The sequence below is a fragment of the Vigna umbellata genome, chromosome 2 (assembly GCF_029865625.1).
Source record: "Vigna umbellata cultivar VRB3 chromosome 2, Vumbellata_1.0, whole genome shotgun sequence".
Lineage (NCBI taxonomy): Eukaryota > Viridiplantae > Streptophyta > Magnoliopsida > Fabales > Fabaceae > Vigna > Vigna umbellata.
Window position 1 is genome coordinate 27,952,772 of NC_142166.1, and position 4,847 is coordinate 27,957,618.

Consider the following 4,847-nt stretch of genomic DNA (forward strand, 5'->3'; position numbering starts at 1 on the left):
TTTGTTCTTGAGCCTCTCTAGCCAAATAAGCTTACCTTGTTTTGATCCTTTGATAACCCCTTTTGAGCCTATACTTTCCCCTATTTCTTTGTTTTGAAGCTCATACACTAGCCCTAAGTGAAAAACCATGATTACCTTAACCTTAGGGAATTTTGGAGCTTTGGAAGTGTTTTGGGAACAAGTGTGGTCTCTTAGGGGTTTCTGATGAGTTGGCTAGTTGGTTCCTCTTCTTGTTTTGTTTTGGTAAATATGTGTGTATCTTGTCTTTTACAGTTTTGTTTTGAAAAGAGAAGAAAAGAAAAGAGACAGGATGAAAAAAAAGAGAGCAGAAAAACAGTAAAAAAATGAAAAAAAAATTGTGAATAATTGTGAATAATGGAGTCAAGAAGAGGACGGAAGTAGAGGTTGTGGGTGTGTTTGAATGTGTTTACACTTGTTCCCCATTGCTCCTCTGTTCCTTATGGTTTGTAGCTTCTTATCCAGATATATATCTTCCCTTGTCCTTTGCCCCATTACAACCATGAAAAGACCTTTTGATTTGAACATGCGTATGTGCTTGAGTTTTGATATTAGAGGCTTGCCAAGTCTGTTGTTGTTTGCTTTCTTGAGTGCATTGAGTTGAAATTCTTCACCTTATACACTTGAGAGAAACACTGATAGTGCATCTGTGAGGTTTTGTTACTTTTGATTCACCTCTTGAACTGATTGATCATTTTGCCATGTTTTGAATTGCTTGGATGATTTCATGAGTATCTGCTTTCTTTGATTTTGTGTTGGATATTATCTACTTCCTTTCTTGGTCCAGATTCCTTGAGAACTGTGTAATTCTGTTTCTGTCATTGTTAATCTTTGTTTTGTGTTTGCTGAATTGTGTCACTTCCCTGGATGTCCTCTGAACTATTCCTTGATTTGCGTCTTGATTTTGCCCAGGAGTGCAAAAGACTAAGTGTGGTCTATTTTGATGAACCAATATTTTCCTCACTTCACTTAGTTTAATGTGCTAGAATTAGTCGGGGAATTATGCTTAAACGTCCGGTATTTTCCTGTTTTTCCTAATTGTGCTTAATTTGATCGGAAATTCTTATTTTAACTAATTTGAATTATCTGAGCTTATTATTTTGCATTATTAATTATGGGAAAATTTTGGATAACTTTTTGGGACATTAGAAAGCTAAATGAGAAATGGAAATTGAGCCAATGCATCTTAGCCATTTTTATTTTCGTTGGCTGCCGCGTGAATGTTGTGTCAACTTGTGTGTCTTCGTTTGAGTTCAATTCTTATCCGTTTTCCATGCAATTTTTTTTCATAGTTTCGTCTGGATGTCTATTTTAACGTATAGTTTTTACTTTGTTCAAATTCGTTCTGTGCTGTTCCCAGTATTTATTTTACTCTCATATGTCAGTCCAGTAATTACTGTTTGAGTGATTTCTAATCTGTTGCATTGTTTGCTTGCTGTTTAGTAATTGTGGTGGCTGGAATTGATCATTGGACAGTGCTAAAACCTCCCAACACTCTTAAACAAGGAATCCAACAGCTTGGGAGGCACTCACGGCCTCCACATCTCATAATTGTGCTTTAAGAGGAAAAAGTGCAAGCTGCCACATTGGAGAATTTTTCTTTGGAAAATTAAATGTGTGAGTCCGTGAAGCTGGAAGGAATGAGGGGGCCACCACTCACATTATTTTACATTGGCTTAGTAAAGCTCACGGGAAGGAGGTAGCAGGCAGGAGAGGAAATTCATTCTTTTGGCTTAGGAAAAAGTGTAGCTGATTTAATTTGGAGAAGCTTAAAGGGGTGTGACGGCTGGAAGAAGTGAAGACGCTGATCCACTTTTCTTTTTGGAAGCACACGTTTATTCCAGCAGCACTTTTGGAGCATCCAGCACGTGAATGAAAGGGGCTTCATTTAGTGAAAAGAAAGAAACCACATGGGCCCATAGAAGACAACACGGAGAGGTGCACACACAGATTAAGAGGTGCACGGCCGGGACACGCTGGCAGCAGGCTGAAGTAAGCTTCATCACGGCCCAAAGGAGTCCAGCAAGCCTTCAATTCCAGATCTCAGCGAGAAGTGGAGTGGCTTTCATTCGGAGATGTTCTTCCAGCAGCAGCAACACGGCCCAAAGCACACAGTAGCAGCCTTGTGTCCAGCCGAGAAGCGTTCCAGTAGCTTGGGAGTCAGCACGTTGGGCTTCATTTTCCAGCAGCCTCCATGGCCCAGCAGCAAGAATGGGAGGTGCACAACACAGCAATAAACGGACACACTCTTTTGGGCTGGAGCTGCAGGACCACGGAGGATGCTTTTTGCTGTGAATGAGGTGACCTAGTAACTGAAAACGGAGGGGGGAGCACTGTTACATTAGATTATCTTTCACTGAAAAGAAAAAAAACACACGGACATTGGGAGATGGAAGGTTACGGCTGAATAGAGAGCTCCAAGCAGGAGATGGCACATTGAAGGCGCTAGTTTCGTTTTCAATTAAGAAGCACACGATGTTAGGGAAAAGCTCCACGTTAATTTAATTTTGCTGATTTACTCATTGCCCTTTTAAATTAGTTCATGCATTTTTTTTACTTTGAAGTTTTCAGTCTATCAATGAATGTGCAGCGTTGGTGTGCAAGGTGATTCATAAATGAAGTTTTGATTTTTATTCCAGCAACGAGAAATGAGTGCTTCTTTCTTTAGACAATAGCATCACGGTGATTGATTAAGTTTGAAAACTGCTTTCCATTTCGTCCAGCAGCTGCACATCCACGAGAACTACATGGTGATGATTCATGGAGAAAGGGGTCTCTCGGGTTTTTTTTTTCCAGCAGTAAGCACACAGTGATTTTAATTTGAGAAGTTCACACACTTTTTCTTGAAGTTTTATTCTAGTTGCATGGAGTTTCTTGTGCCTTTCACTTATTAGCATGTTGCATTTCTTTTTATTCCCGCTGCCATGATAATGTTTTCTAATTTATTTTCTTTGTACTTTTTCGTAGCACTTCATTTATTAGGTCTCATTTTCTTATTCCAATTCCTGCTGCTTGTGAAGTTGCTCTATGCATTAAATTGGTTAACGGAATCTTGCATTTAATTTCATTCCAAGCTGCAACGTGTTCTTCACTTTCTAGTTTAATCGTTGTAGTTAAATACAATACCATGTATTTCTTTATTATCCACTTCGTCAACTTCCTCAACTTCCCCAACTTCCTCCACTTCCTCCACTTCTTCTTCCTCTTCGTCCACTTCCCATACTTCCTCCACTTCCACCACTTGCTCCACTTTCTCCACCTCCTCCACTTCGTCCACTTCGTCCACATCGTCAACTTCGTGAAGTTCGTCCACTTCGTCCATTTCGTCCACTTCTTCTTCCACTTCTTCCACTTCGTCAACCTCCTCCACTTCCTCCTCTACTTCCTCCAGTTCGTCCACTTCCTCCACTTCGTCCGTTTCGTCCACTTCGTCCACCTCGTGCACTTCGACCACTTCCTCCACTTCATCGACTTCGTAACCTTCGTCCACATCCTCAACTTCATCAAGTTCGTCAGCTTCTTCCACTTCCTCCACTTCCTCCACTTCTTCCACTTCCTTCAGTTATTCTTCACCTTCGTCCACTTCGTCCATAGCGTCCACTTCCTCCACTTCCTCCACTTCCTCTCCTTCATCCACTTCCTCCACATCGTCAACTTCGTCCACTTCGTCCATTTCATCCACTTCTTCTTCCACTTCGTCCACTTCGTCCCCTTCGTCCACTTCGTCAACTTCGTCAACTTCGTCCACTTCGTCCGCTTCCTCCACTTCCCCAACTTCCACCACTTCCTCCCCTTCCTCCACTTCCTCCACTTCTTCTACTTCCACCACTTCCTCCACTTCTTCCACTTCCTCCACTTCCTCCACTTCGTCCATTTCTTACATTTCGTCCACTTCGTCAACTTCGTCCACTTCCTCGACTTCCTCTACTTTGTCTACTTCGTCCACTTGCTCCACTTCGTCCACTTCGTCAACTTCGTCCACTTTGTCAACTTCCTCAACTTCGTCGACTTCCTCCACTTCGTCCACTTCGTCCCAATCGTCCACTTCGTGCACTTGGTCCAGTTTTTCTTGCACTCCCTCCACTCCGTCCACTTCCTCCACTTCCTCCACTTCCACTACTTCCTCCACTTCCTCCAATTCGTCCGCTTCCTCAACTTCGTCCACTGCCTCCACTTCCTCCACCTCCTCCCCTTCCTCCACCTCCTTCACTTCCTCCACTTCCTCCACTTCCTCCACTTCGTCGACTTTGTCCACTTCGTTCATTTCGTCCATTTCGTCCACTTCTTCTTCCGCTTCTACCCCTTCTTCCACTTCGTCCACTTTGTAAACTTCGTCCACTTCGTCAACTTCCTCCACTTCCTCCACTTCTTCTTCCACTTCGTCCACTTCCTCCACATCGTCCACTTCCTCTATATCCTCCACTTCGTCCACTTCGTCGACTTTGTCAACTTCATCCATTCATCCATTTCCTCCACTTCGTCCACTTCCTCCACTTCTTCCATTTCGTCCACTTCGTCAACTTCCTCCACTTCATCCACTTCCTCCACTTCCTCCACTTCCTCCACTTCCTCCACTTCGTCAACTTCATCCACTTCCTCCACTTCCTCCACTTCCTCCACTTCTTCTTCCGCTTCTACCCCTTCTTCCACTTTGTCCACTTTGTGAACTTCGTCCACTTCGTCAACTTCCTCCACTTCCTCCACTTCTTCTTCCACTTCGTCCACTTCCTCCACATCGTCCACTTCCTCTACATCCTCCACTTCGTCAACTTCGTGCACTTCGTCGACTTTGTCCACTTCCTCCACATCGTCCACTTCCTCCACTTGCT